This window comes from Protomyctophum bolini (genome assembly GCF_963924005.1).
Source record: "Protomyctophum bolini genome assembly, chromosome: 6".
NCBI classification, from domain to species: domain Eukaryota; kingdom Metazoa; phylum Chordata; class Actinopteri; order Myctophiformes; family Myctophidae; genus Protomyctophum; species Protomyctophum bolini.
This window is the reverse complement of record NC_137867.1, coordinates 40,870,487-40,884,898: the sequence shown is the minus strand read 5'-3', so window position 1 is coordinate 40,884,898 and position 14,412 is coordinate 40,870,487. Positions and strand designations below refer to the sequence as shown.

Sequence of the window (14,412 nt, the reverse complement as noted above, 5' to 3'; positions counted from 1 at the left end):
TCAGCAAGGGTTTTTTGGGCTTCCTCCTCACGGAGGACACAGGCTGGGGAGCTAACCCATACTGCTCACCCGGGTGCCGTCTACATTCCGGCTGCACCCGTCTCTCCGGTGGTCACATAGTCTATTCCTATGAGTCACTATACTGTACATAGCAACAAGAACCCCAAAAGGGGTTCACGAAATGGATGGGTTAACTTAATATAAAAAGGATTTTTTTTTTACCCAATAATGCCCAACACAGAGAGCATTGCATGAAGGAAACCCTTTCTTAAAATGAAAACCTATATACTATACTGTACACAGTGTACAGTATGTATCATACAGAGAGAAATGACAGCCCCGCACCCCATTTATTTACCATGTATTGCATCAAGTAAGTCCATGTTCAACTTTCACTTTCCCAGCTAGAATATTTGCGTGAGGAAGGAATGCACAAAACATTCACTAATTGTATGGACATGAATTACTAGCAAATTCATGACTTTGATGTAAGAGTACTTATCGAGCTTATGGTGAATCCCTCCACTTGCCTCTTGGCTGAATGTGTGTGGTGAAAGACCTACCTAGATCACTATATACAGTACCTGTCTGGCACTACAGCTAATTCATCACTCAGTGCCCTTGTCCCTCACACACACACACACACACACACACGCGCACACACACACCCTAGCGCTCTTCCTCCTCTACCAGGGGACTAGCAGTCACACATGACTGGGCTCTGATAACCCGATGAAAGGACTGCTATGCACCATGCTCTGCATTCCTCTACTCAGTAGGCCATATACGTTTTCTGTGCACAGCACGGTCAAGAGGAGAAAAGGTGCCGAAAGCCGGCACGCATTCCTGTATGAGGGGGTGGTATTAATATCATGCCTTTGTTGTAATGTTTGTAAACTGAAACAATTATGGTCCATGTTCTGGAGAGGCTTTGTGTCGGTGTACGCCTGCAGATGTTGAGAGCATGCCAGAATTTAACCCATTCTGACCTGAGATCAGATTCATACGAGGTTTCCACTGGACACACACTGGTCTGATTAACCCATTCTGACCTGAGATCAGATTAAAAAAATGTCAGTCGCTCTTTGATTTTTCAAAAATAGCAGACCTACAAGCTCGTAGCGCGCCACTCGGTGGCGCGCTATGAGCTTGTAGATCTGCTATTTTTCAATAGCTAAAGCATGACGTGATGCTAACACCAACATGGGTTCCCGTTCAGAATGGGTTAAGGAGGACGAGGAGGCTTCGTTGAACTCAACGTGACACACGGCAGAGGGCCCCACTCAGAATGGAACACTGACGGGCCTGACGAGATGGAGTGAGCATGAGAGAGACTCAGACAGACAGACAGACAGACAGTAAAAGGGGGGTACATTTTTTTAACGTAGACCAAATCACTCAAAATGCAGGTGCAAGTAGAGAAATCTTACACAGGCATCTTGAGCCCATGTGTTTAAGAGGAGAGGATAGAGAGAGGTTAATTCTAACTTGACTCAGTCCCAATATACAGATTTAAAATTGATTCAATACAGTTCACTTATATACAGACTTTGGAACAAAAAAACGTGGATAAAAATATATAAATATAATATAAAAATGTCTTTCCCACTGGCTCTCACCGCCCGACACTATAATGCAGTATTGGAAACGGCAAGCTTCCAGCAGCAGTGGACAAGGCACATTTACTCAAGTACTGTTCTAAAGCAGTGTCTCTCAAACATTTTCATGTCAAGGACCCTCAAATTGACACAAATTGACCCACGGACCCCCCATATGAAAAGATATGCCAGGGACCCCTCATAAGAGAAGAGTTTGAAGGGGCTCTAGCAGGGATTTTGAACTATTTTAATTCCAAGGACGCCCCAGTTTGATATGCATTAGTCTACATTTATATCTCTGGGACCCCCATTTATATAAAAACAATGTTGGTTCCTATCCTATCATTTAGCTGGGGACACCCTGCAACTGCCTCAAGGACCCCTGGGGGTCCACAGACCCCACTTTGAGAACCACCGTTCTAAAGTACAATTATGTAGGCCTACTATTAACTTTAAAAATATATTATATATACACTACACTTCAACTACATTTAAACTGGGGTTAACTAACGGAGGGATTTTAGGCAGTGCATGGTGTGGGAAAAGTACTCACATTTCTATAAAAGAAAGAGTAAAAGTCCAGAATTCTAAATTTACTTCAGCTAAAGTATTCGCATTTAAAATGTATACTTATTGAAAGTAAAAGTAAACATTTTGCAGAATGTCCCATTTCCCCAGTTTCCAAATAAATAAACTGGGGAAATAATAATAATAAAAATAGCAGATCTACAATCTCACAACGCTAGTTGTTAATGCATGTTTTGTAATAATAATCAAAATATACAAAGTAAAGTACCGGTAACTAAAGTTGTCAAATAATTGTAGTGGAGTAAAAATGTACAATATTTGCCTCTGAGATGTACTGGAGTAGAAGTAACATTGTAGAAAATGGGAAACACTCCAGTAAAGCAAAAAGAAAATCCTCAAAAGTTTACATAAGTACAGTATCTAAATGTACTTAAAAGTACTCCACTGGATTTAGGGGCGTAGTCATATAACCCATTTTGGGAGGAACCCCTTTTGGTGTTTTAAACATGTTATAATTTAGCTATTGAAAAATAGAAGATCTACAAGCTCATAGCGCGCTACGAGCTTGTAGGTCTGCTATTTTTGAAAAATCGTGAAAATATTTATTTCAGAAAACTGGAGAATTTAGAAGATCAGGCCTAAATGGGATAAGCCTCAGGGAATAGTGGAGGAATACAATTCCTCCATTGTTTCCTCTCCCTGTAATTGTGGCTTATACTGGCTTCTTCTAACACAATCATAAAAACAGTATATGGAGGAAATAAGACACTTGCGGGACAGAGGGGTCATATGACCAGCGGTCTGTGCCAAACAAAACATGTTCTCTTTGTAATATTCTAAAACCGCTGCCTTTCTTTATCTCTAATTCTCACTGATTGCTGCTACTGAGATCACTGATTGGAGGGGGGGGGGGACAAGCACACAATTCTTTTTTTAGCCAGGATTTTAGAACTATAATACACCAAGACCTACTCATTAACCACACTCATGTATTCAGCCCACTATAGATTCATCATTCTATGATTGTCTTTTGACTCAAACTAATCTAAATCTAAACTGCTACACTTAAATGCAGTGGTGGAAAAAGTACCAATACTGCAATTTATAACTACTTCGTTACAAGTAAAAGTACGGAACTGAAAATGTACTCGAGTAAAAGTACAAAAGTATTGGCATCAAAATGTACCTAAAGTACTAAAAGTGAAAGTACTCATTGTGCAGAATGTGCGATTTCACAAGTTCAAAATGTGTAAAAAAAATCTATTGAAAATAGCAGATCAACAAGCTCGCAATGCTGCGACGCATTGTGAGCTTGTAGATCGGCTATTTTCAAAGGGCCGAAATGTATAGGTTGAAGTGGTTAATGTATGTTTTCTAATCAAAAATAAAATCTCTAGTAACTAAAGTTTTCAAATAAATGTAGTGGAGTAAAAGTAGTAGTAAAAGAGGCGGCTGTTCATAGCTACAGTGGAGTCAGTACTGCTGTATGGGGCCGAGACATGGACCCTCACAGTGGAGTCAGTACTGCTGTATGGGGCCGAGACATGGACCCTCACAGTGGAGTCAGTACTGCTGTATGGGGCCGAGACATGGACCCTCACAGTGGAGTCAGTACTGCTGTATGGGGCCGAGACATGGACCCTCACAGTGGAGTCAGTACTGCTGTATGGGGCCGAGACATGGACCCTCACAGTGGAGTCAGTACAGTGCTGTATGGGGCCGAGACATGGACCCTCACAGTGGAGTCAGTACAGTGCTGTATGGGGCCGAGACATGGACCCTCACAGTGGAGTCAGTACTGCTGTATGGGGCCGAGACATGGACCCTCACAGTGGAGTCAGTACTGCTGTATGGGGCCGAGACATGGACCCTCACAGTGGAGTCAGTACTGCTGTATGGGGCCGAGACATGGACCCTCACAGTGGAGTCAGTACTGCTGTATAGGCCGAGACATGGACCCTCACAGTGGAGTCAGTAGTGCTGTATAGGCCGAGACATGGACCCTCACAGTACAACAGGAAAAAGCCCTGGATGGAGTCTACACAAGAATGCTACGAATGGCACTAGGCGTCACATGGACTGACCGCATCAGAAATGTGGACCTACCGTACCACGCGTCACAGACAAAGTCAGAGAGAGAAGGATGAGGCTGGCAGGGCACTGCATCAGGCACCCAGAAGTAAATTGACAGCCAACCCAGGGCAAAGCCAGGAGGGGAAAGAAGCGTACCACCTACAGTATGTAGACGTGCTGCAGCGCGACAGCTTGGCTGACAACACTGCAGAGCTCAAGAACCTGATGTTGGAGAGGAATTTGTGGAGGGCAGCGATCCAGGAATCCCGAGTTGGTGTTGGATAGACCTCACTCTCACAGCAACTACTAAAAGTACAATATTTTGATCTAAAATGTAGTGAAGTAGAAGTGAAAGTATTGGAATATGGAAATACTCAAGTAAAGTACAAATTCCTCAAAATTGTACTTAAAATGTACGTAAATGTATTTACCGGTAATTACTTTCCACCACTGCTGATTGCTGCTACTGAGATCACTGATTGCGGGGGGGGGGGGATCTACAAGCTCATAGCGCACCACCGAGTGGCGCGCTACGAGCTTGTAGGTCTGCTACTTTTTCAGAAAACATTTTTACTAGGTCAGAATGTCTTAAATGCTTGTACCCAACGCTGTTCGTCGTGGCTGTACACATGTAGGAAAGTGCATTCACTTCATCATCACTTCTCGACCGCGGTGGAGATCATGGATTTCACAATGCCACGCCAGACTTCCAGGTCCTTCATTGCCATCCCCAGGTCCTGCTTACTGATGCATGTGTCCAGGCTAGCGATGACATCAGGGACCGACAGTTTGACCTCTGGTCTGATTTGAGGCAGGATTCAAGCGAAGAAGGGAAGATATAAACTCATGATCAGCTCTGTAGCTGATTCACTTAATTCATTCACTTAAATGCTGTACTTAAGTATACATTTGAGGTATTTGCACTTTGAGTATTTACTATTTCCAATACTTTTAGTTCTGTCTTGGATCCATATTGTACTTCACTACACAATGCGTGGCGATGCGATGCATTAAGTGAGCTTGTAGATCTGTGCTGAAATGAATGCATGCACCCAGCACTGTTTGCAGTAAATACAAAGAAAGAATTAGCCTAAATCATGTGTTTTTCTACATCACTCCGCTCCTGAAATATACAATACCTTGCCAGTTGCCACGCATGCATGTGGACAGGGTAATTAGCCAAAATTACTAGATCGCTAATGACAAGCATATGGCTTAAGGAGAGGCCTAAGCTCATTCACTGCCAAGTTAGAGTTCGTTTTTAGGTTTTTATTGAATTATGAAATAATCGTGCCCAGAAATTTAGCTTTATTTAGTAAAGCGTTGCTGGTTGCGGTTACAACATGCCGAGTGGTGAACACAGGAAGGTAGTGAGACCAGTGTCCATGACATCAGAGACAACAGGCTCACTGCTACAATCTAAAATATCTAAAACCACATATTACACACATAAATACCCCCAGGAAAGTGATCTAAAGCTTCTAAACATCATTAACATATATTTTTTTGCAAAAAGGGTGAAGTGTCCCTTTAAGAAGATAGCTACTTTCATTATTTGTATTACAGTTGTAGCCTACAAGAAATTTGGTATGCTATTTTGGTTTAAGAAATGCCAATAAACCATTTGAAAATAGAATAATTGGCCCATGGATCACCAGTTCATAGGTGATCATGCTGCAAATGGAGAGTGATCACTGATCACCTATATCCTATGATGAAATATTACCGTCCTGACGAGACCCACAAGGGGTCACTGAATGGTTTGAGTATTAAAATGATGTGATGACCTAATGAAGATCCACAGGTCTTTTTTTGTACCCATTTAATGGCATTTCTATCTCTGAGACCCCATTTTATATTGTAAAATCAATGTTAATTTAACTCTGAGAGTGCACAAATAAAAGCAAATGGACCTGTTAGGTTCCATTTGGTTCCTATTACTATAATTTAGCTGGGGACCCCCTGGAATACCCTCAAGGACCCCTGTGGGTCCCCGGACCCCACTTTGGGAACCACTGCTCTACAAAAAAAATGTGAATACAGTATGGCCTTGACAGTTTCAAATTATCTACTTTCCCTGCCTTCCGTTAAGTGTATGACCTCTTAAAATATTTCCTCATTTCCCCAACACCAGAAGAATAATATTTAAATGAAGGTAATGAAAGTAACCCAACACTTATAGTCATAGCCAGAAAGTACCGTGTTAAACACATAGCACTGGAAATGCATACTGTACACTTACAGAGAATTATGCTACTTAATTAAAATCTCACGCCATCTTAATTCACCTTAGCTCTTGTTGCCTTTAGCCAGCTCTTCTTCATTATACTGGTATGGTTATAAATAGTCTGGCACACAGTACATACTGTACAGTTTCACAAATTCAGAATTACTCAAATCCTCCAAAAACATGTAGATTGTAGAGGATATTTTTTACTTGGTGAGAAGCATGCAGGAATCTGCTAATATATTGTATTTCGGACATCATTGCAATTACCCGTCTCCATCAAGTGAGGGAGACAACAGACTTTAAAATGAGTGAGCAGTTTCATAGGAGTTGACAATGTTTTTGGTGGATCGTCGTCACAGTCAATGTAATCTCTCAAGACCGATTCAGAGCTGCGCAAATTCAAAGGAATCCTTTGTTCCTGCCGATGTGTTCCCAGTTTGCAGTCAATGTGACAATGGGGATCAAACTTGTTATCTGTATAGGCTGGTCCAACACCAGTCAATCATCCTATAGGACAGACTATCACACAACGTACCAATACTGCCATATTTGGCCATGTATAGCAGAGTAATGGTGGGGCTGAAAACCTGGTACGTACTCAAAAATAATGTTACGGCTCACTTCATTTCCACATTTTACTACTTCTAATTCTTTCATCAATGCAAAAAAAAACACATGCTGGCACTCAGGCCTTCCTTAGTGGACAGGCTCCAATGGCAATCACATTGGACATGGCTTCCCTGGAGGACAGACACTGTCCAAAAGGAAAAACAAGGCTCAGGCTGACATGAAAATCCCACACGGTAAAGATTGCGGGAAGGAAAACAATGGGTTTACTCAGTTCCCAGACTCCCCTGGGGAAGACGTGATTTGTGCTGGACACACGCCGGCCCAAGGTCGGTGAATGCAATGTACTCATGTACGGTATAGGAAAAACAATACACTGTACCGATGCGTCCAAGAGATTTATATTCACTCATCTGTCTAGAGTTATTACAGGTGCATTTACACAGCTTAAACGGTGACCCTCAATTAGGCCAAATCTTTCTTTATTATTTTGCAACTGTACTGTACCACTGTAATGCACGTAACTCAACCGAATTCAAATACGACACACACGTTCCACACCGACACAGGGAGTGCAGTGCCCAGTGTCGAGTCTGTCAGACCCACGGTTGTCCAGAACCGCCACAAAGGGCCTCTGCCCGGGCTCTGGACAGGGCCCCTTGCCCAGGCTCCATATATTCACTTCATATTTGGGCATGCCTGACACAGAACTCCATAGGAATAACGGGACACAGAGAGACGGATACAGAAATCTCCATATATGGGTATAAAAGGGACAGACAGATGGGTGGAACGGGTACTCTGAAGCGGGTACAACTGGTATTGCATAGCCGGGTGGGGGCATGGATCTCCAACTTCCATCGGTACCGACTCGGTGCTCTACAGCCGGGCAGTTTATTACAATTCCATTCTAAAATAGTATACCATATCTATGTGAACCTGTGCTACACACCTTCAAACCTACCGGATACTTGACAGAATCGAGTCCAGACAGAGAGGAAACGGGGATAGAGAGACGTGGCGTGACATGCAGCAAGGGTCACCGTGGGAATGGGACTTGAACCCGCAGCACGTTGTCAAGCTGCATGCGCCCGGACCGCTAGGCCAGCGGACCAGGCCTGTATACGTACTTTCCCAAGGGCTCTACACGAAATAGCTTCTCCGAATGTTTGCCCATAATAGGGTTCAAATGTTCAATACAGTACAGCAGCTGTACACCCCACCCCACCCCACCCACCCTCCTGTGAGGGACTGCATGCAGGGACGTGCACACATAGACATCAACGGGGGCTTCAGCCCCTGCCCTTTTACCCGTCTGTAAAACAAGTGCCCTTTCCAGACCACGGTTTACTATGGTGAAAGAAATGCAAATGACACTCTTTTCCATGCCATGCCCGGAAGGCAGCATTCAGGAGAACTGCTTTTTCTGAACTTCTGAACTTGAACACAGCATTTTGCGTTGAAAAAATTTGTTTAGAAATCCATGTCGTACAACCGCATCTCCACTATAGCTAAAGAGTGCTGGGTTGCTGCGCACCGAAAATAGCAGATCTACAAGCTCACAACGCGTCGCAGCTGCTATTTTTGTCCAAAAGTGCCCTCTTACGGGATGTCAGCCCCCTGCCTCTCTAACACTCTCTGCACGTCCCTGTGGGACTGCATGGGTCAGTCAGTCTGGAACGGCTCTGTGCTGAGAGACTGGTAGACTACAGTAAGGAAGGAGCACATTCCTGTGTGCTATTAATTCAGTCAGGGAAAGCATCAAGCTCAGTGTCAGGGACAGGGTACAGTGAAGAAGAATGCAGTGTGTCAGTGTGTCTCTGTTCACAATACAGAGCAAGGTTCAAGGTTGTACTTCATTGTTCCATCTTGTGTACAGGTACATAAGTGTAAAACTTGTTTTTTTTTGTATGGCTTCCTTCAGAAGCCATACAAAAAATGGCAGCATAGCAACAACAGCAAACAAAGAGTAAGAAGAGTATTATGTAAATGTGCATGTTTTCCGTACTAGTAGCAACGTTAGGTGAACTTTGTGTGAAGAACTTCACAGTAATTTGGGCCATAAGGAGATCATAATAATATAAAGGTGGTTTGGACACAAGAAATATACAGTTGAGTCGATTTCTGGAGGTGCCCAGTTGGAAATTCACTGATATAACACAGGGGTTCTCAACCCGTGGGTCACGACCCCTCGAGGGGTCGCCAAATTATTTTGGGGGGTCCCCAAATTATATATATTTTTTAAAATGCAACTGAATGGCTGTAAAGTGGAAATGAAGAGTTTACATAATTATAGTACACATAGTACATGCATATAGTTGCATACACCTTCCCTAATGATTATATCTGGTTTCAGTATTTATTTTTCAGTATTTATTGATGGTGTATTGTCTCTATTATTAAGGTTATTGTAGCAGTAACTTTATATTGGTGGTCCGGAGGCGTTGGGGCAGGGGTCCCGAGACATTGCCAAAGCATTTCCGGGGATCCCCGGACAAAAATGTTGAGAACCCCTGATATAACAGACTGCAGTAACTATATTTTTGGTTGAAATTGTGTTATTTATTTGGAACAAAAGGTCAAGTCAGCCATGATTGTGGGGGAATACATCCACATGTAGTGCAATATCACTTAAACCATGTAGCTGGCCGGTTGAAACAATTTAAAGACATTCTTGACACACTTATCTTAACTCTTATCAATATCGAAACGAAGATTTATCAAGACAAGATGCTCGGGCAAGAGGCCTATCTGCTTACTGTAAGTCGCTCTGCAAAGTAAATTGATATGCTTTTATGTTATGTGATGACTTGAGGTCCAGACCATATGAAAAACCACTTTGATCCAAGAAAGATATTCGATCAAATAATTGACCATTCAGCATCAAAACCAGACAGTTTTGACACTTTCTAGCACACCACAGTCAATCACAATTAACAAAACCCCCCTCGTCTTACCATGTATATATTATGAAATGTACCCAACCTTCACTGTGGACATTTTTACAAGCACCAAAAGACACAGGCAGCACAGCAGCGACCGAACATGGCGGGGTCACCTTGTTAAAATCTTTGTCGGCACTTAACAGGGGTCGACCTGCGGTGTTGTCACATCGTCAAAGCGCTGACCTCCTCTGTCCCCAAGCATTGTAGTGCTTGTCAGCGTCCAGCTGTAAGCACACCCCCCTCCCCAAAGCAAAGGCACACACACACACCTTACCCATAGCAAAGGCGTGCACGCACGCACGCATGCACGCACACACACACACACACACACACACACGCACACACCCTCCCCAAAGCAAAGGCACGCCATTCCATCCAGACTTTGGCAGCAACCAGAGGTCTGACTGTGCCAACATTACAGCATGTCTAGTGTGTTGCCAGGACCCCCCGCTAGCTAAACGGGTAACAACCTGCTGCTCAGAGCCAAAGTGTGGCGGCACACACAACTGTGCCAGGCAGGAGGAAATCAATCAGTCGGGAGAGAGAGAGAGAGAGAGATGAGAAGCAAGGAGCTTAATCTTATAGTGCTGCACGGTTCTTGCTCTTTAATGTGAATCTGGATTTTCCTCCACAAGAATTTCCTCCACACGATTACATGAAAATATGTTGTCTTTAGTCTGTAATTGCTGAACATTACTACACTCAAAATGTGGCACCAGCTGGAGCCAACTACTGTGACTTAAAAACAGATTGATAAATTGTGCAGCACTAAAGGAGCTCACTCATACACAAAGGGTTCACATTCACAGGCTGCTGAGAGCATCAGTCCAGCTACAAAAAAAGAAGCTCAGGTTGCAACTACTGTAGCACTCAGTGGTGGAAGAAGCACTCACATTTCGTACTTAAGTAAAAGTACCAAAAAACCCACAATGTAGAAATGCCCTAGCTGTTACAAATAAGTCCAGTATTCAAAATCTACTTGAGTAAAAGTACAAAAGTATTCGCACTAAAATATATTTAAGTACTCATTTAGCAGAATGTCCCATTTCACGTTTCAAAATGTATAAAAATGCTATATAGCCGATCTACAAGGCTCACAGCGTTTCACATGTGAATATCGGCTATTTTCAAATAGCAGTGGAGCAGAACATTTTAGGATGAAAATGTAAAATTCTAAATAATCCAGTAAAGAAAAGGTACCTCAATATTGTTAAATGAGAAAAAGAGGTTGCGCATCAGCAATGGTTCTCAGTGGAGTGCTAAAGCCAAATGCAGTATACATAAAAAAAATATATAGGTTGCACATCCAAAAATGGCGGACAAAGTACTCATTTCCATTTCTTTATTGGCACACACCAAAAAGGAACGCTTACGCGTTTCAGCTATGAGCCTTCATGAGCCTCAATATTGCACTGAAGTACAATACTTGAATACCGCACATGTACATACTTATAGCTACTTTACACCACTGCAGTGCTAGCACAAAATACAGAGCATCACTGTGTACAGCCCCCCCCCCCCCCCCCCCCAGCAAAGAATGGATATCCTCTCATTTCAAAAGGATTACGCTGATCAAATAGATCAAGATTTTATTTATTTTTCTCCCCCTGCTTGAATTGTTTCTGTTTCATTATATGATCAAAAGAGAAGTGCAGATAAAGGAAATTATGTGATTAGAGATCAAGCTCTTAAATCTCCCAGATGCTGATGCGCACACGCACGCGCTCGCATGGCAGCCTATACCATCAAATTGGTGTTGAACAGAAATAAACCCATACATTATCCAGTTTGAGGTGGCTTTGTATTTTGTCACCATGCGCTGTTATGACTACTACAGCTTGGGAAAATGTCATCCTTCTCAACATGAGGACATGCAGAACAAGACATGATTTCCCTGATGCCAGAACTGTCACAGCAACACTATTCATTTCAGCACAGCAAAGTGTCACCCAAGGGTTTTCTCAATGTGACACAAGCCAGCCAAGCAGCCATTAGAGACGATGTCGTTCTCATTTACAACACACTGCACAGCAGGCCAGGGATATCGTCAGGGCTCTACACATTTTTGTGAAAGTTCCACGGCAGCAAGATCAGTATATCGTTTAAGTATCACCGCTGCTGTCCGCCTTAAGCGAGTCATGATGAATTGCTCTGTTGGACTTTTGAGGTCACACCCGGCGAAGACACTATGAGCTTTCCTTAAAGGGCCCATAGGTGCCAAGGCCTAGTCATCCGGTCATTATTAACTACAGAAGATTTTGTGCTAATCTCCAACAGACGGGCCCCCTGTCCGTCAACCCAAAAGCCCGCTCAGCACCTCGGCTCGCTGCCGTGTTGTTCTTGGATATCGTCAGGCTCCAGACCCGCTCTCCGTAATTGAAAAGACACAACAGATTTCAGAGGAGAGTTTCCCCACCTCATGTTTGGAAAACCAGATCACTGACGTCAGCTTGTTGGGCTTGAGGAACAAGGAGGAGATAGCAACAGAGTTCTGGCTGGAGATGCCGGTATTGTTAACAAATGCACACAAAAGACTACGGGTGTTAATTACAGCGCTGCAGACTGCAGTCCATAATGGTTTTAGTGAATATAAAAGTTACTATGACCAATCTGTATGGTTATTTTACTACAATTTAACTCACACACCGACAATGGCGCTCAGTGCCAAGATCATCTTACATATTGTTTCCAATGGAGCTCGGCGCCAAAAACATAAAAAAATAAAAATTACAATATTTTTTGGGGCTTTTTGCCATTATTGATATATTTACAGAAAACACAGAGAGCAGCAAAGGTAGTCGGGATCGAGACTCGTACCCGCAACATGCTGTCAGGCTGGATTACCAGTTTAGGTTGATAGGTAACGCTCGGCTCCACTGTGGTCCGCCAATCAAATGATTGCCCCTCCCCCGTCCAGCACCATTGGAAACGCGATCTTAAAATGATTTCTCTCTGAATTGGGGCTCAGATTGAGGTGTTTGAACAGAAAATAATCTAGAACGGCACCAGGTCTAGAACCAAAGTTCTTTTGGTGGAAAAGGTGCCAGGCTGAATCAATGCGGGCAGTGAGTGAATGAATTTTAAGCAGTGTTGTTTTTGGCATCAAGTTCTCTCATTTAGTTTTAGTCACATTTTAGTCACCTGGAATGTTTCAGTGTTAGTTAGTTTTAGTCGACTAAATATCATAAGATTTTAGTCGACTAAATCTACAGTTGATTTAGTCAACTAAAATGTATTTTGGTGTGACTTAATTGATGCCGTCGTAATGACTGTTTTTACACTTGCTGAAAATAGCCGATCTACAAGCTCACAACGTGTCACGCTGCGATGCGTTGTGAGCTTGTAGATCGGCTATTTTCAGCATGCAACCAAGTGTAAAATGACTTATGCTGGATCTCTTGTCCACTAGTCCCTTCCTAACATTTTAGTCATCATAGCTTAGTTTTCATTTTGTTTCCATTTAGTTTTAGTCAATGAAAAAAGGTAGTCGAACATTTTTCATCTTAGTTTTAGTCGACGAAATCAACACTGGTTTTAAGCAGCATATCTGCAATGGTTGTATTGGTATTTGGTATACCTGCTCTTCCATTGATAAATATGCTGTGGACATACAAGTAGGTAAGACCATGTATTGGTCATGCAATACCACCAAAGTCGTATTGAATGAAGCTCAGAAATGCCATCGGCAAATGGGCTCTGTATTAGCTCAGCTCAGCAGTCGAACTTTTAAATTTCTACTGAAGAAGTAAATCAAGGGGTTATAGTTAGGAGGACAGAGCCAAATGAACTGCAAATAACCCATCAGAAATGTGCTCAAGATGTTTAAGATATTGCAACAAACTGCTGTTTAAGGGGAAATAGGGGGCTTTTTAGCTGTAATGAATCATACTAGGCGCTCATGAAATGAAGAATCAACATACAGTACAACTGTACAGTACACAGCTCCAGAAGAGCAAAGGACTATATCTTGTGCCATCACAGGCGTGATTTTTATTTATTATTTTTTTGACCTGAATCCTAAACAGCCTGGGAGGACTTGTTTTGAGTGGTGCTAGCCACTCTGACTATACAGCTATGTGTGCCCATATGTCTGTCCCTGTGTCCGAGTACAGAAACGTCCGAGTACGGCATTAGCGTTTGCTGACCACCAAGTGTCACTATTGCGCAGCCTAAAGCCCTAACCACACCAGAGGGTCTGCCATGCAATATTCCCAATGGCAGTTACAGGGAGTTGCATTGGTGTGGTTTGTTTTATTGCAAGTAGTTGCAGCAGGTGTGGTTTGTTTTATTGCAAGTACGCACGCACGCACGCACGCACGGGCCAGGGAGGAGGGCTTGTACAGTATAGCATAAGTACAGTACAGCACCACTCAGTTCAGACAGGTCTGATTTCTATTCTGAATAACAATAACTAACGATACATATCCAGCTCCAGGAAGGAAGACACTGGAGCATCACAGACACATGCAGT

The 14,412-nt window shown here is 42.9% G+C and overlaps 1 protein-coding gene across 1 annotated transcript in view; it reads right to left on the bottom strand.

Moving 5' to 3' along the window:
• LOC308317012 (uncharacterized protein) overlaps window positions 1–14,412 on the bottom strand; it is a gene marked incomplete at its 3' end in the record, with an annotated part of 52,568 nt that overhangs the window by 35,361 nt on the left and 2,795 nt on the right. The gene's annotated exons all lie outside the window — the stretch shown is intronic.